Consider the following 19,169-nt stretch of genomic DNA (forward strand, 5'->3'; position numbering starts at 1 on the left):
CTGCCAGGTCCCAGCAGCGTTGTAGCTGCGAGGGCTGAGGGAGAGGGCCGGCCTCGGTGCCAGGCAGGGCCCATGCGTGGTGGACACCATTGCTGGTGGACTGAGGGGGAGGCAGAGAGCACACCTACGGTGCCCTCAGTGAGAGGGAGGCATGACGAGTGGGTGACCATGACAGGCCCTGCTCAAAGCGACATCTGCAAACACGTTTAGGCACAAGATTCAGAACTCAGCCCCATAGAGACCAGGGCCTGCATGGCCTTCCTTGGCCACCGGCGGTCAGTCACAGAACATGCCTGGCCTGGCTCATAGCCACAAGGGCAGGCAGCCATGGGGCCTCTTTTGGCCTGGGCTCAGTGTGCTGGGTAGTTGCCTCCCTCCCCTCTGTCCACTCGGCCTCCCTCCCCTGCAGCCATACGGCCTTCCTTTGGTCCCTCCTGCCACAGGCATGTGCTGCTCTCCCCCTAGGGATGCTCCTGTCTAACTATGTCCTTGGCCTTGGCCTCTCTGCTCACGGCCTTCCCAGCCAGGACACCTCATTTCCCTGGCCTCCCTCACTCCCACCAGGGAGCTTGCTAGACGACCAGCTCTGTCACTAGAGTGTGAGCTCTACTGTCCTGTCCCACTGCCAGGCACACAGATGTGCTCAGAGCACGCGTGGACATGAATGGCCTCTCCATCACAGATGTCTCCAGAGTGTCTGCTGTCGGAGACCCTCGGAGGCCCTAAAGCCCTAGTCATCTCCATATCTCTTCCAGTGAGTATGAACTGTCCCCTGCCCCAGGCCCAGCTCAGTGGAGGAGCCCTGAGCTGAGCTGTGACCCTGGTAGCACATCAGCGGCTCTGCTGGAGAGTCCACAGCCTGACCCTCCACCCCTGTCCACTACTCAGAATTCCTTGTGTGTGAGGCCATCCTGGGCAGACCTGGTGCTCTCTGCCCACTTCACTGTCCTGTGGCTCCCCTCTGGCTCTTCATGTTCCACTCTTTTGAAACAAAACCCGAGTGTTGGAAGCTTGCTGTGGCCCGGGGGCTTATGGAGGGTGGGGTCCCGTCTCTGACCGCTCCCACCCCGCTGCAGATGGAGAAGAACAGACTTAGGAACAAGTGGTCACCTCCTCTTTCAAACCCTCTCTCGATGGCCACCTGTTCCCAAAGACCTCTGGATCCCCGGGGAAAAGTGTCTCTGGCTCTTGGCACCCTCCAGTGTGTCACTTATCGCTGCCCTTGTCACTTCTGACACTGTGTTTCAGACCCCGACACTCTGAACCCACACTTGCTCTCCAGGAGAGGACTAGGATCTCTTTCCTAACGTCCATTCATTCACTTAGGAAACCTGGCCTTTATTCTGCCACATCTGTGCTGGGCACTGGGGACACGGGGTGAATGAGACTGGTGCCCCCAACAGCTAATGGTCAAATGGAGAGTCAGACAATCACCCCTCCCCCACAGAGTGACAGGAGCACTAATGTGGCAGACCGGTCCCAGCCTGGGTTGGGACACAGGGAACAATCCTCGGCGGAAGGAACGTGCGATTAGGGTTTTAGCGGCTATGCAGGAGCCCCAGCAGTCATTAAGAGGGTTTCCAGAGAGTGTGGCAACTAACTCCCTTTCACTCGTTGACATTTCCAGGCCTGGTGCTCAAGACTCGCCTGGCGCTGTTCATTTCCTTGGGACCAGCTCCATCCCCTGTCAGGACAAGGTCCTGGTGGCCAGGTTCCTGTATGTCCGTACACCCACCAAGGCCCACGTGTGGCGGTGAGCAGAGGCTGGCCGCCCAGTCGTCTCACCCAACGCCCCCACACTGGGCTGGGCACCAGATCGGAGAGGCCAGTGTTGCTACCTCTGTGTTGCACATGAAGAAACCAAATGACAGAGGCCACCCACAGGGCACAGGGGGGTGGAGGCCAGGTCTGTCTGACTGCCTGACACCAGACTCCCACACCAGTCCCCACACAACCCGAGGTCCTGCGCGTTGCCCTGGCAGTGCACGGGGAAGTCAGAGACCCGAGCCCTGAAGGCAGCTTTGCCGGGACAGTTCCAGCTGCACAGATCAGGCCCAAGCTCAGCTCATCAAGATGCTCAAACGAGGCTCGGACCCAGGGGCCCACATAGGCTCCCCCACCCCAACCAAGCTCCCTCTGTGGGGCTTGCTGAGGCCCAACAGGCCCAGCAGGCTCTGTCTGCCAAGGTCTGGCCACCAGGGAGGGCCTGGCACCCACATGCCCAGCCGCTGTGTGGCCCTGCCCTGCCCTGCCCTGCAGGAGGTGGCCTCCCAGGAAGCTGCTTTACCAGAGAGAGAGGTGAGAACAGAGGAGTGGAAGTGGGCCCCCTCCCCAGCCTTCTCTCTCCTCCAGCGTGGCTTTAAGGAACCCCGGGACTGAGGACGGACTCACGGCTCCAGCCACAGGAAGCCGGGCCGGCCACTCGCCCCCAGAGCCTCAGTTTCCACACCACTGTCCCTGGGGTGAGGAGATGAAGGGAAATGAAGCATGGTCCACAGCCCGGCTGGATGGCTGTCCTGGGGACTGTAGAAATGCACACTCCAGGGCCAGCTCCCCTCTTGGGAGCCCAGGAAGCTGCTTTTCCAGCTGACTCTCAGGATTCTGATAGGAAGCCAGGCTGGGGTGCGCGAGACCATGGGCCTAGAGGACCCTGAGTGGGCCCACACCCAGGGAGCTAGGGAGCAAGTGACCGCCCAGTGCAGGCCAGCCTTTGGCCTCTCTGAAGGCAGCCACGGCCCAGGCACCGTGCTCTCCCTCCCTCCACCCACAGTCAGCCAGCCTGGCCGTCCTCCGGTGAGCGTCCTCTGGTGAGTGTCCTCTGGTGAGCACCCCAGGCTCCTTTCCTCCCTTCTCCCCTCCAGGGGGCCAGGACTCTCAGAAACTCCTCCCAGCTGCCCCTCCAGACCCCCCGCCTCCAGCCTCGCCCGCCTCACCACCCACCAGTCCCACTCACGTCCTGTCCCCTCCCACAAAGGAGTCCACCAGACTCACCAGCCCACTGGTCCATCTGGGCAGCCTCCGCTCTGGTCTCGTGCCCGAGCTCCTACAAAACCCAGAGGCCTGATCTCCTCAACGGCCCACAGCCTGCAGCGGCTTCCTCGGGACCTCGGCCTGCTACCACCAACCCCCGAGTTCACTCCCACCCTCTTGGTCAGTGGTGAGCACTGGCCACGTACCACGGCCCCACCCACCATGAGGCAGAGCTGCCCCTCTTCCCTTGGCCTCCTGAACCTCCTTCCAGTATCCTCCCTGGGCCAGGGAGCCGCTCCGGGGGGAGGGTAGCCAGGGACCAGGGATTTACCCCAACCCTCCAGGCTCCCCACGGCCCGCCACTGCGTCCCCACCTTCCTGTGCTCTCTGCCTCCCGGCCCAGGGCAGCAGCTGCCCTGCCCTCCCTGCTGCCCCAGGGCTGTGGCACTGCACTGTCCTAGGACGTCCCTCTTCCCTGCTCACCCCTTACAGGTGGCACATCTGTAGACCTCTTCAGATGGCCCAATCTGAAGACGCTGTTTCCTGCCAGGGCCCGAACGACATGCACCCCACAACGAAGCCATGCGCCCTGACGGAAGGGACTTCCAAGGGTCTTGCTTCACACTAGCAGATGACACCATGTCCCCGTCCCACTCCTGGGGCTCTGCTCTACCCACTCCCCACAGAGACACAGTCTCCAGGCGGGGAGCTCAGTCCTAGCAGCAGGAAGGCGAGGCTGGCTGGGCACCAGTGGGACATCAGCTGACACACCTGCAGAGGGCAGGGCCGTGGGACAGTCCCCATAGGATCAAAGCCTCCTCTAGTGACCTCCTCCGCAGGCCTGGAATGGACGGGAGATGGGAGCCCAGGGGGAGGTGGGAGAGTAGGAAGGAGGTGAAACCTTCCAGACACTTTCCCAAGCAGAAACCCAGCAGGGACAGGTCACCACCACCAAGAAGCAGCAAGAAGCACAAATGTTCTCCCAGGTGAGACTGATGAGGAGCCAGGTTGGTAGGAAAACGACTGGCCATCCCTACCAGCTCCGAGCGGCAGTTCCCTGATCTAATATTAATGAGATTCAAAGGGTCCTGAGTTCCAATTCCCCTCTTTTCCTTGGAAGAGCCCCGAAGGAACTTGACAGGAGTGTGCTCCAACTACTCTTAATCTCTTATGTCCCCAACCACCCTGCACACTGAGAAAGCTCTTAGATGTCACAATGATCAAAAGCTGTCTGCATGCAAGAAAGATGGGCCTATTGCAACACCCAGACTGTACATACGGGGCAGAAATTCCTTTTAACTTTCATGATCCAATAAATACATGTTTGAATTAATACCAATATTTATGGGGTTTTAACAAGAACCCACACCGATGTGTATCTCTGAGCTTTATCTACATGTCCCTTATAGAGTTATTAAAACACCAAAATATAATTTTAATAATCAGTGGGATTTTAATTAACACACAATAATGATTCCCATTCAACGGAACGCCTCGGATTTCAGAAAGTAATTACTCATTCACGACACTTCATTTGAAGCGTTACCACAGATTGGTATCTCCTGAAGCCACAAGAAGTTAGATCATAATAATTCTTGTTAGAACTTATAGAGCAAGTTCACTTCAGAGACAGGATGGAGACCAGGATCCAAGGGAGGAGGGAGAAGTGGGAAGAGCCCCGAGCCAGCTGGGTGGCCTCTGAGGAAGGAAGCTGAGTGTGGTCTCCGGGGAAGGCACACTGCCCAGCCGCCGCTCGGCAGAGACCCAGCACACTCCTGCACCAGGCCAGGGTCCCCAGGACTGGGTCCTCTGGGACAAAGAGCTCATTACTGCTCAAGAAAGGGCCCTGGGCATCTTGAGAGGTGTCCTCCCTGAACCTCTGCATTCTCCTCTGCCAGGAGGGAGTCACGGAGTCTGGCCTTCCAGCCTCCCTTGTTGCTGTGAGAGCCGCCTGGGCCATGTTCTCCCCGGATGCACCAGGTGTCCAGGATCAGCCATGAAAACATTCTGGGGCCACCACTCTGGAGGTCATGGGCAATGACCGTGGCCAGGGCAAGCTTAGCCCAGACAGTCCCATTGGAACACGGGCAAGGCTGACTTCAGCATCCCGGGCCACCGCCCACCCTTGGCCACTGCAGAGGCATCTCCCACCCGCCTTCCCGATTCCAGAGGCACACCCGTCCCCGCCACAGGGCAGCTCCTGAGGGGCCTGAAGCCTGCTGCTCTCAGAGCCACCCCTGCTGAGACCTGACGCTGTGCCAAGCCAGGCTGGGGTCATCTGGAGCTAAAGGAGGGGCCCGCTTCTCCCTGGATGCGTCCCTTCGAACTCGTGGCAGAGGTGTGAAGGAGACCTGTGCAGGGACACAGCTGCAGACTTATGAGAGAAGGAGCCCAGGTCACCCTGCACAGCCAGTGATCAGCGCCCGGCCTGTTGCAAGGAAGGTGCTGTTTTAAATGGGGCACATGCTCCACGAATCTTTTCTAACTGCACAAACACCATCTCATACTGACAATTCACTCTCGCGTTCAAGAGCAGCACCTTGCAAGCTTGGGAGCTGCAGTTCTCAACTGGGGGCCCCAGAACGCATTTGGCCACACCTGGGAGTTACAGGAACCTAGGGGAGAGACGGACAGACAGATGCTGCTACGCACCCTTCCAGGCACGGGCAGCCGCCCATGGCACCAGCTGCTCCTGTCCGATGTGTCAAGAGCGCTGCAGATACGTGATCCCGTTCCCATCTGAATCCAGCCCCAAATTCACTAAGGAAGAAACACGGGGAAGGAAGGCGTGGCTCAGGGTGCTCTAGTGTGACCTTCACCTCAAGTCAGGAAGGAAGGGGCGTGTCCTATCCTACAGATGAGGAAACTGAGGCTCTCAGCGGTTACGAGACTGGTCTGCACCTCCACTGGTCTGCAGCCCAGCTGAGCTAATCCATGCTCTGTCACCTCCGAGATCTGTGTGGAACACCACGGGGCTGCTGGAGGCACCACCACAGACTGGGGTCAGAACCTCCAGCCCAAGGCACACACGGAACCGCCATGTGAGGGTGAAGGCGGTCCCTCAAACTTCAAGCTGGAACTTAATCCCAACGTGACAGTATGAGGAGGCACTGCCTGTGGGAGGCTCTGCCCCGTGAATGCACCTGCCCTCTTACAGAAGAGCTGGAGATTGAGGGAGCTCCTGCAGGCCCTCTGTCCCTTGCACCACTTGAAGACACAGGGGTCTGGGGATGCAGCAGGGCCCTCACCTGACACCAGGACCACCAGGGTCTCCGACTCCCAGTCTTCAGAACCATGAGAAAATGAGTCGATGCTCCCTATAAATCACCCAGTCTCGGGTATCTCATGACAGCCGCACAGCAGGACAGAAACCAGAGTCAAGACCGACAATTCCTTACATGACCACAGGTCACCATAAACAAACTCAGACCTTGCTTATGACGTCCTCTTGGGATGGCCATGCAAACCCGTTTGCAGGGGTGACTCTGCTTTCCCCTGGTTTTGACTCCAGGGCAGACGTTGTGAAGTCCACACTAAACGCTCACGAAAAGGCAAACTCCCCAGGGACTCTCAGGAGATGGACGAACTCTGGCAAGTCAAACATGGATCTGGCTGAGACACAAAAAGATTCTGTGTTGTTTATCTTTAGGGTTGGTCCAGAGTCCAGGGCCTGGTAACCCAGGGGTGACATTTTTCTTCTATCATCATGGTTTTTTTTATTTGTTCTAGTTATACATGACGGAAGGATGCATTTGAGTTCATAGTACACAAATGGAGCACAATTTTTCATGTCTCTGTATACAAAGTAGAGTCACACCATTCATGTCTTCCTTCATGTACCTGGGGTAATGAAGTCCGTCTCACTCCACCATCTTTCCTACCCCTGTGCCTACCCCCTCCCCACCCTCCCCTTTGCCCTATCCAAAGTTCCTCCATTTCCCCCAGGCCCCGCCCCAGCCATTATGGACCAGCATCCACTTATCAGAGAAAACATTTGGCACTTGGTTTTTTGGGATTGGCTAACTTCACTTAGCATGATATTCTCCAATTCCATCCATTTACCTGCAAATGCCATGATTTTATTCTCTTTTGATGCTGAGTAAATATTCCATTGTGTATATATACCACAATTTCTTTATCCATTCATCTATTGAAGGGCATCTAGGTTGGTTCCACAGTTTGGCTATGGTGAATTGAGCTGCTATAAACACTGATGTAGCTGTGTCCCTGTAGTGTGCTGATTTTAAGTCCTTTGGGTATAGACCGAGGAGAGAGATAGCTGGGCCAAATGGTGGTTCCATTCCCAGTTTTCTAAGGGATCTCCATACTGCTTTCTGCATCAATTGGCAGTCCCACCAGCAATGTGTGCATGTGTCTTTTTCCCCCACATCCTCACCAACACTTGTTGTTGTTTGTGTTCTTGATGACTGCCATTCTGACTGGAGTGAGATGAAATCTTAGAGTAGTTTTGATTTGCATTTCTCTAATTACCAGAGATGTTAAATAATTTTTCATATATTTGTTAATCGATTGTATATCTTCTTCTGAGAAGTGTCTGTTCAGTTCCTTAGCCCATTCTTGATTGGGTTTTGGGGTTTTCTTGTTTGTTTATTTGTGTTTTGTTTTGTTTTGTTGGTGTTTTTTGAGTTCTTTGTATACCCTGGAGATTAGTGCTCTGTCTGATGTGTGTGGGGGGTAAAAATTTACTCCCATCCTGTATGCTCTCTCTCCACTTCATTGATTGTTTCTTTTGCTGAAAAGAAGATTTTCAGTTTAAATCCATCCCATTTATTGATTCTTGTTTTAGTTCTTGTCCTTTTGGAGTCTTGTTAAGGAAGTCGTGATAACATGATGAAGATTTGGCCACTTTTTCTTCTATTAGGCGCAGGGTCTCTAGTCTAATTCCTAGGTCCTTGATACACTTTGAATTGATTGGAATTGCATTAAATCTGTAGAGTGCTTTTGGTAGTATGGTCATTTTGGTAATATTAATTCTGCGTGTCCAAGAGTAAAGTAGATCTTTCCATCTTCTAAGGTCTTTTTTGATTTCCTTCTTTAGGGTTCTGTAGTTGTCATTGTATAGATCTTTTGCCTCTTTTGTCAAGTTGATTCCCAAGTTTTTTTGTTTGTTTGTTTTGAGGCTATTGTAAACGGGGTAGTTTTCCTCATTTCCCTGTCTGAGCATTTGTCACTGAAATACAGAAATGCATTTGATTTATGGGTGGTGATGAGTTCTGTGCATGGTGAGAGATAGTAGCTTAATTTCATGTTGCTGCATGTGGATTTCCAGTTTACCCAGCACCATTTGTTGGAAAGGCTATTTTTTTCTCCATATATGTTTTTGATGCCTTTGTCTTATATGAGTTAACTGTATTTATGTGGGTTTGTCTCTGTGTCCTCTATTTTGTACCATTGGTCTACATGTCTATTTTGGTGTCAATAATATGCTGTTTTGTTACTATTAATCTGCAGTATAGCCTAAGGTCTGGTATTGTGATGCCTCCTGCTTCACTCTTCTTGCTAAGGATTGCTTTGTCACAGTTTTGAAGGGTCCAACGAAAGAGAACAACCATGTTCATTAGGAAGTGACCCATCCATTCACTAGCTGTCCTTCCTGGGTCACATGGAGTGGGAGGGCCTTAGCGTGCTCAGGCCACCCCCATGTATCACACTGCAGGTGGGAGATTGAGACCTACAGAGAGGGGGGTGCACTTGGGATCCAGTGGGTGGGTGGCCCAGCAGCCCCTGACTCCTCTGAATCCTGGAATATGGCCAGTCTGACCAGAGGGGCACCTTTGTGCATTCATATGGGTTTTTTCTGGTCCAGAGCACATGACCACTCAGTGTTTCCAACCGAAGGGAGGGCAGGGTGGGGACAAACATTTCTTATTTCTCTTTTTATAGAAATTTCAAGGGCACCTCTTGGAATAACGTGGTACTGTGGTTGGATTTCAAGTTTTGCCCCCAAAAGTTCATGCACTGGAGGCTCAGTCTCCAGTGAGGTGGAGTGCAGTCGAAGGTCATTAGATCAAGGGACATTCCCTGGGTGGTATTAATGCAGCTCCCCCAGGACTGTGTCAAGCCCCTGGAGAATGTTGTTGTAAGGCAGGCTAGCACCTTCATCAAGCTTTCTGCCCACAAGCCACTTGTCTCTTCCACAGGGGCTCCTGCCATGCACATGAGGCGCTTACCAAACTGAGCCAGTGCCAGCAGCAGACTCACAGCCTCCAACATGGTGTGTGACTTAAACCTCTTTTCTGTATAAAGTCCCCAGCCTCCTATATTTTGTTATAGCAACACAAAGAGACTAAGACAGGGGTGTCCAGTGCATCTCCCCCACCCACCCTGCAGTGGGAAAGCGGGGAGACAGAGGGAGGGAAGAGCAGCATGACAGGAGAGAACCAACTCAGGGCCACAGACATGAAGTGGTGCAGTCCTCCTGTAGCCAAGAGAAAGGCTCACAGACAGCAGGCTGAGCAGAGAGGTAAGGCAGGAAAACTCTGCCCCAGGACACAACAATCACGCGGGGAGCAGGCGCCTGGGCGTGCAGATCACCCGGAAAGCAGGCACCCGCCTGAGGAGGAAAGCAATTCCCTGCCACCAGGCAATGTCCCCTGTGTTCATTTTCACAGTCTCTAAGCGTCACACACGATTTTTCTTTCTTTTGTACTACAGGACAGAAAGGCGTCTCACGGTCACCCACTGGGAGAAGACATGAGTTGACTTCAGACCTTGCCTTCACACCTCAGCAGGCAGCACAACCGAGCGTTCTGCACAGGCCAGCAAGGAGGGTCAGTGGCCCAGGGATGGCCGTGCCAGGAAAAGGGGCTCAGAGAGGGAGACGGAGGAGGGTTCCAAGCGGAGTGGGAGCAAGTTCCAGGATCAGGTCAACCCCCCCCCCCCCGCGTGTCACACTTAACTGTAGGGCACCAATAAAACCCCAGAAGGTGAAAAGTTTCTAAAAACTGAAAACAAAGAAAAGAAATTCCAACAAACAACAACGGCAGAAATAAGGCCCCTGAGACCTGGCCATCGTGCCTGGGGGCGGCGGGGGAAGAGAGGATAACCTCAAAAGGAAAATTCCATCAGAACATCCCAAAACCAGGACTCCCATCAACCTTGGAGGTATGCCCTGTAGCCTGAGCCTCTCTAGGAAGCAAAGAAGTGGAAACTGAGCAAGTGAGGCAGCGTTTGCAGCTAAGTGGGCATCCATCTCTCCTTCAGTCGAGGCTCACACTTATTTATCCAAAACACTCCCAAGGCCAGATGCGCTTCCAACTGGGAAATTGTTGGATTTTGGAACATATTTTGGCACATGAGCAGCACTTGAGCAGCCCTCCCCACCCCAAAACATCTGGGGCAGCTCCCCGAAATTCAGCACCCAAATATGGCCAAAGCAGAACGTGAGTGTCCACCCGGACCTCGAGGAGCAGAGGCTGCGAACACCCCCACATCACTGAGGCCTGGACTCACCCCCAGGCCCAGCATGAATCGCAGGTAAAGAACTGGAGCTGAGAGTAAGGCCTGGGGTTGATGAGTCAGTGAGAGGAAGAGCTGGCGGGAAATCACCTTATGAACGGAAGGTTATATTCCTAAAATCTTCTCTAGAATCTTGTGTGAAACACATTTAATTCTTTTTTTTAAAATAGATATCCTTTGTCACAGAAGTCCTGCTGCTAGAAACTGACCCCCAGGGAATCATCACAGATGGGTACAAAGACCCCAGTGCAGAGGGGCAGCATGGAACTGCCCATGAGAGCAAGATCCTGGAATCACTCAAAAGTCCACCAACAGGACACAAAAATAAAATGAAAATAAATCAGGGCACATCCAAAAGAGAAGGCTTTGATGACATTAAAATCCATATGGTGGGGGTTGGGGTTAGCTGAGTGGTAGAGGGCTGGCCTTGCATTCTGGAGACCCTGGGTTCATGCCCAACACCAAAAAAATAAAATAAAATAAAAACATAAATAAATAAATAAGACAGAGTGTGAGGATATTTAAGGATGTAGAAGGCTGATTACAGAAACTGTTAGATGAAGAGTTAAATTACAAAGCCATTTATCCTGTGTAATATCATTTATAAAGAAAAGAAGCAGAAATCCATGCCTAAATAAACACAGAGAAGAAATACTGGGAGGATATATATATATATATATATATATATATATATATATATATATACACACACACACACACACACATACATACATATATATAAAATTTGGCAAAAATTTTGGCAATATATAACCAAAAATCAAAAGCAGCCACTTTGAGTGATTTTTTTAAATGATCATATTTTTTTTCTCTTTTTAAACATGCATTTTCTTAAGCTTCTTAATTCATACACTTACTTTTGTAATAGGAAAGATACTCGTGAAAATGGAATAAAATGATTTTTTTTACAAAAAGTTAATGATCCTGTCAAGAAAATATCAAAATGGAATCCTCCACGACATGCTAAACACAGATGAAATATCCAATGCAGCTCAAACAAGGAAGGAGATCTAGAGTGGTGGGGTCTGTAGAGAAAGGCAGCAGGATTGACCTTGAGGTAGCAGGATTGACCTTGAGGCCACCAGACTGCAGACTCCCCTGTGGCCCAGGTGCTGTGCTTTGGATCTACTGTGGGTCCAACAAGGTCCATGCACTGGAAATTTGGTCCCTGGTTAAGAGTACTGAGGTGTTGGAGGCCATCAGAAGGTGCTAGGTCATGGCACTCCATGCTCCTGAATGAAGGAAAGCTGTCTAGAGGGAGTGGACCAGGTCAGGTAGGAGTGGATTCATTCCCAGAAGGCAGGTTTAAAAAAGAACAAGCCCAGCCCCTTCCCACTTTTGTTCTTTGCTCACCTAAGTGCTCCTTCTATACACAGCTAGTTCTCTCCCACTTCTCTTCCACATCATGAGTCAACCAGACACAGAACCATGCTACTCAAACATTCCAACCACCAGAATCACAAGCCAAATAGACCTCTTTTCTTTGTACATCATCCAGCATCAGTATTTTGTTATAGCAGCACAACATGGGTTTGATTGTTCTGCTTGGTTGCCTTTTCCCCCAGGTTCTACCACACCAAGAAACCAGCTGGGCTTCAAGTGCAAGTACCAGGAACATGCAAATAAGCAAAATTCACCATATGGAAGAAACTGATCAGAAAGGAGGGTTTTGGTTTTTGTTTTTCTTTTAGTTTCACTTTGCCACCCAGATTATAGAAGATTGAGATGACTCAGAACTTCACCAGAGCCAAGACATTACCATATTCCCTGGGGGACAAGGTAAAGGTCCCCTGCGAGCAAACAGCCATAGATACCAATTTCCACAAATCTGGTTCCTTCTACACAACACAAAAAGTACATTTGACTTTGAGGCTACATGGAAACTTAAAACTTTGTCTCTGAAACACAATGACACTAATTTCTGGTGGCAAAAGGATTCACGCATCCCCATTGATTCAACGAGGAGCTGTTTTTCTCAATGTAAAAGAAAAGTCTCTTCTTCACACAAATCATCTTAATCTTGCCAGTGACGAGTTGCCATCACCCACATGCTGTCCTTGATTCGATCATTATCACTCCTGTTTTCAGGATGAAGAATCAGCCACACCTGCTTCTGCCTCTGCAAAGGCCAGGCCCATGTGGACTCCTCTTGTCCCCTGTAGAATATTCTGCAAGAAGGAAACTATTTCTAAACATGCAATCAGCTCCTTATAACTCTGTAAAGTAGCTTAATATCACTGGAAGGTTGACCGTGATCAGTGAAAGGTGACAGTAAAACCATAAACCAACGGCTACGTAACCAAATGAAAGTCAGAAATGATAAACCAACAAAGCAGACACAACAAAGAGAGAAAGAATGCTCAACCCAAAGAAAGGCCAAAAGGAGGGGGGGAAGGGACAAAGAGCAGGTGAGCTGGTGGGACACGTCGGAAACTACAGTGACGTGGTCCATTTAACTCACTCATGTCATAATGGCATTAAAATTAACGACCTAAGCACCTCAATTAAAAGGCAAGATATTTTCAAGTTGAGTTAAAAAACAAAACAAGTAAGATCCAACTTTATGCTGCCTCCAAGGAACTTTCTTTAACTAGTAAGACACTAATCGGGTAAAGACAGGGGACTGCAGGAGACATCAAGTTAACCCTGAACAGATGACAATAGAGTGGCTTTGTTGACATTAGACAAGGTACATTTCAGAGCAAAGGATCACAAAGAGGGGACAAAGGTCACCTCTGAAGGAAAAGGGTTTAATTCATCGAGAAGCCATATTCATCCTAAATATTTATGCTCTTATTGACAGATGATCAAACACATGGAGGAAAACGGTCACAACTGAATGGACAAATAGAAGAATCTACAATTTCAGTTGTAGGTTCCAATGTCCTCTTTTCAATAACTCTCAGAACAAGTGGACAGAAAGTCTTTAGTAATACTTGAAGAACACTATCAACCACATTGACTTATTTGACATTTATAGGGTGTTCTGGGGAACAATAGCAGAATACACATCCTTTTCAAGTGAACATGAAACAGTCACCAAAATAAGACATATTCTGAGCCATAAAAAGGGCCTGAATAATCCATGTCATATAAAACATTTTCCACAGGCCAAACTGAAATTAAATCGGACACTGAAAACACAGAGATATCTGGAAAATTGTCAATATTTAGAAACTGAGCAATACATTTCTAATAATCCATTGGTTAAAGGAGAAAATAAAAGGAAAATTGGAAAATATTTTGAGTTGAATGAAAATGCAAATACATCATAATTTATAGGATGCTGATAAAGCAGCACTTAGGGGGAAATTCATAAGTTTAGTTTTTTGGTCTTTGTTTTGTTTTGATTTTTGCATTATTGGAGATTGAACCCAAGACATTGGTAGGCACATGATTAGGCAATCACTCTGCCACTGAGACATATCACCTGCCCTGTTTACTTTATTTTCCGACTGGGTTGTTACCCAGGCTGGCCTCAAATCTGTAATCTTCCTGCCTCTGCCCCCCCCCCAGAAGCTGGGATTACGAGTGTGTACCACCATTCATGGCTAAAATTTATAGCTTTAAATGCATATGTTAGAAAAAGAAGAAAAGTCTCAATTCAATTATCTCAGCTTACAACTCTAAAAACTAGATGAAGAGGAAAGGGTGTGTCCAAAACTAAGCAGAAAAAAAAAAAAAGGAAACTAAAAGTAATCAGAGAAGAAATCAAAAGGGAAAATCAATAAAATAAAATTCTAAAAAAATGGTTGTTTGCTAGGATCCATTGTTGAAATTCTAATAAGACTGATCAGGAAAAAAGACAAAAGAAAAAAGTCATCATAACAGGAATAAGAGAAGTGGCATCACTACAGACCCTACAGATATTGGAAGGATAACCAGAAAACGTCACTACAGGTTTTGTGCCCTATCAGGCTCAGGCTCCCTTTGATTTTTGTTGGTTTTATTTTATTTTTGTTTTTCAGTACTGGGATTGAACCCAGGGGCAATTTACCATCGAGCCACATCCCAGCCCTTTCTATTTTGATACAGGGTCTCTGAAGTTGCTTAGGGTCTCAGTGGCTGAACCTGACCTGACCTTGCGATCCTCCTGCCTCAGCCTCCCGTGTCCCTGGGATCACAGGCGCAGGCCCTGCACGGGCTCAGGCTTCGTCTTTATGCAGCAGCTTGATGAAGACACAGAACTGCTCCCAGAAAAGGCAGAAACCTGGCAAGGGCAGAGCTGGGGCCATTCCGGGTCCATGAAAACCAGGAGTCCTCAACAAGTCACGGTGGTACTCCAGCCTGGACTAGCTGGTACTCCAGATGGGAGCCAGGATCCACAGGGAAAGCTGCGCTCATCCCGCTGCCTTCGCCCAAGATGAAATTATTTTCTATTTAATGTGCTTAAAGAAAGAGCTGTTCCCAGCCTAAATTGCTGAATTTCTATCATCATCAGAACAAGGCTTCTGAACCGTTTCCAACCAGAGAAAGAACTTTCAGGCACCGACTTCCCGTGTCCATCGAGCACGTCACGTCGTGATGTTTTGGTCAGTGACAGGCTGCCAAGACAGCAGGAGTCTCATAAGAAGTTCCTACCACCTAGGGGTGTCCTGGCCACCATGAGCTCACGGCAAGCACAGGATTCATGGGGTGTAAACACACTTGCTGTGCTGCCAGCTGTAGAAAAGTCCAGCACAGGCCATTACACACACGTCATCGTACCTGATGACAATCATCACCCACGACACTGGTTTATCTACTGACTCTGCTGTACTTTTATTGTTGGAGTGCATTCCTACTCACACCAAAACTGTTCTACTGAAAACGGTATGGAGGTGCCTCAAAAAATGGAAAATAGAACTGAAATCCCACTATTGGGCCTTTCTCCTAAGGAAATGGAATCAGTATGTCAAAGGGACTCGAGCAATCCTGTGCTCACTGCTGCCTTGTCCACCAAGCCACCAAGTGTCCTGCTCTCCCTCCCTGCAGATCACGAACCTGACGGCGGAGACGTGGACCAGTGCACCCAGGGTCACACTGATGGTGGCCAGGCAGTAAAATGTACCCTTGAACCTAGGTGGAACCCAGAGCTGCATTTCTCCGGGGCCTGGCTGCTTCAGCAGGAGCAGAGCCATCTCTCAGGTGGCAGATAGATAGAGCAGCCGCAAAACTCCTAGAACGTTTCCAGCAAAAGCACTGCGTCTACCACAGAACCGGGAGACACAGGCCACCAAGCACACACAGCTCTGAGATTCCTTGCTGCAAGGGACATCTGTATGATGAGAGGATGACGGAGGGACCTTGCTAACGAGAAGTCGGGGCTTCGAGGTGGCTTCTTCGCCTCTGCTGGGACTTCACAAGGTGCCTCTGAGGGAGCGTGGCTGCTGGCACCTTGCATTCCCTAACAGGGTTAAAATTTTCCACTTTGTCCAAACCGAGATGCCAGCTTCCTCTGTCTGTAAAGAGGCTAACAGCCAATTTGGGTTAGGAGGAAATCTGTTGCGAACGGATCCAATTTGCTGCCACTGTATGTATGTTGACTGTTTCCCGTTAGGAATCATCTGTCTTACTGCTGTGTCCCCGTCATTTCAAGCTCTCCTCCCCCCCTCCATCTTATGAATGTGGCACACCAATTAATATTCCGCCAGCTTTGGTCACTGTTCCCATCCATGTGGAAAGCCCCCCACCTCACTACACGCTAACATCGGAAGAGTTTGCAGCATCCACGGGAATGTCCTTTCCACAAGGCCCAGGGCCCCGGCGCTGCGTCCTGGTGAATGAGCGACAATCCCGTCTCTGTCTCCTGACTGTGGGACTTCCTCAGGCTGCGGCTCCTCCCACAGACGTGGGGAGAGTCAGAAGGCACAGAGAGCAAGTCCTGGGCCACTGGAGGATTGCAGAAGGCTCTAGGGAGACCCAGTGTCATGGGCCACTAGGAGCTCCAGCAACATCCACAGGCCGCGGGGGGAAGCCTGGGGGCTCCTGCGAAGCCGCATCCAAAGGGAGCAGCGGGGGGCTATAGGGTTCATGAGTAACCCCATCTCCCTTCCTACCTGGAACCAAGGAGGCATCGTTTTAGGACCGGTTATCACTCGTCATGGTTGGATGTTGAGGGGTCCCCCAAGCTCATGTGTGGGACAGAGCAAGAAGGTTCAGAGGAGAAATGACTGGGCTATGACAGCCTTAACCCAATCAGTTACTCGCCATGACTGAAGGGGACAGGGGGTGGCTGGAGGAGAAGGGTCACTGGGGGTGTGCCTTTGGAGTATATATTTGGCATCTGGCAAGTGGAGTCTCATGTAGCTGCCACACTCTTCTGCCATGATGTCCTGCCTCACCTCGAGCCCCAGGGAATGGAGCCTGGTGTCCCTGGACTAAGACCTCTGAAACTGTGATCCCCTAAATACATTTTTCCTCCCCTGAAATTGTTCTCTGTCAAGCCTTTCAGTCTCAGCAGTGAAAAAGCTGCCTGAAACATCACTGTAACCCCAGAGTCTGGTGCATGGCTGCAGAGCTTTCTAGAAAGAATCAGAAGGGATGCCTCACTAAGCGGAGGCTGCAGTCAGAATGATGTGATGGTGTTGATGGTGATGGTGGTGCGATGATGGTAATATGGTGATGATTATGTTGATGATGGTGATGATGGTGGTGATGGTGACAGTGATGATGATTATAATGGTGGTGATGTTGATATGGTAATGATTATGTTGATAAGGGTGATGATGGTGGTGATGATGGTGATGATGGTATGAATATGTTGATATTGATGGTGATGGTGATGGTGGTGATGATGATGGTGATATGGTAATGATTATGTTGATGATGTGATGATGGTGATGATGGTGATGATGGTGGTGATGGTGATGGTGATGGTGATAGTGGTGGTGGTGATGGTGATGATAATTATGATGGTGGTGGTGATGGTATGAATATGTTGATATTGATGGTGATGGTGATGGTGGTAATGATGATGGTGATATGGTAATGATTATGTTGATGATGTGATGATGGTGATGATGGTGGTGATGATGGTGGTGGTGGTGATGATGGTGATGGTGATAGTGGTGGTGGTGATGGTGGTGATGGTGATAGTGGTGGTGATGATGGTGATGGTGATAGTGGTGGTGGTGATGGTGATGATAATTATGATGGTGGTGGTGATGGTGGTGATGGTGATAGTGGTGGTGGTGATGGTGGTGATGATGATGGTGATGGTGATGGTAGTGATGATGGTGATAAGAATGGATAGTGATGATGATGATGGTGATGAAGTGTAGTCACCTGGTATTGAGCACCTACTGTACACCAGACACCTTGGAGGAATGAGGTTTCTCAGGTTCATGAACTGCTGATCTCAGCAAACACTCCTTTGAGATAAGAACAGATAACCTGTGTTGGGTGTGGAGCTCAGTAGTAGAGCATTTGCCTTGCATATGTGAGGCTTTGGGTTCCGTCCCCAGCACTGCAAAAATAAAAGGAATTGATAACCCATGCTATAGATGACAGAAAGGGATCTGAGTGGTGAGATGACCTCACCACAGTCTTGTAGCTAACTATTAACCAAGCCAGGCTGATATTCAGCTCTGGGGCCTCTAAAACCTAAGTTCTCTCCCACTTCCCATTGCCTGGAAGGGACAGGGGACCCAGAGAGAGCAGGCAGGGCAAGAAGTGCAGCCTCAGCACTTCACTGACCCAGGAACCACCCCCCCCAGCCCTGCAGCTCAGTCCGCCAGGCCAGCCAGGGGCGGGGCAGGAAGCCTCTTCAGCAGCAGCGCTGCCCTTATCTCCAGGAGAGCTGCTGTGCTCTGCATGGCCAGCCGCAAGCGCCACACCTTATCAGAACATCTGCACCTCCTGGGGACATGGCCCAGTGGGCTAGAAGAGCAGTTTCCTTTAGATTTTCTCCCAGAAGTCCCCATCACAGGCCCGCAGATTAAAGTGAAAACCCCAGAGTAAAACTGAGGGGAGTCCCCCCACTTAGGACCTGGCCTGGAGCAGAGGCACGGGGAGCCCAGGAAGCAAGTCCCTGGTCCTCCTTGTAAGGACTTGCTCCTCGGCCAGCTAGAGAGCTCAGGGCTCCCACGGCCTCCCTCAGTCAGTTGTTTGGTTTTGTGTCTTCTCCCCCCAGGCTGAAGGCTCAGTGCAACTTAAGTCAGTCATCCAGAATGAACCCAGACATTAAGCGTGGGGTCACTAGCCCTGTGACCCCTGGGATCTCGGGCAAAACAGCCTTTCTGAACCAATTCACCCTCTGTACAAGAAGATGGAGACTATGAGCTCTATCGCTGGGAGTTGAATAATCATTTCAAGAGCTAGAAACATAGAGGCCACTTAGTACGTGTTGGTGCCACCCCCTGTCCCTCCCTTTTCCCATGCCAAGCACTGTGGCCAGCACGTGGAGATTCTCACCAGTGACTGCTGAGAGCAGCCACAGAGGGGATGACGCTGAAGTGCCGAGGCTCAACTCCAGACACTGTCCTTAAAGGAGTAAGCAGAGCCCGAAAACCCGAAGAGCCCCGTCGTCGCTCAGCCGAAGGGAGAATGCCCAGGCAGAGGGATGGAGAGAGACCCTCGTCCCCAGCCCCGGAACTTCTTTCTTCTTCGACCCGCAGAAAGATGACGTTTCCCAGCATCCCTGACAGTTCCCTTGAAGGAGTCCTGGTCCATTCCTCTTGCACGTCCTCAGGATGTCCCTGGGCATGGGCACAGTTCAGCTT

Source organism: Spermophilus citellus (genome assembly GCF_964194105.1).
Source record: "Spermophilus citellus genome assembly, chromosome: 4".
Lineage (NCBI taxonomy): Eukaryota > Metazoa > Chordata > Mammalia > Rodentia > Sciuridae > Spermophilus > Spermophilus citellus.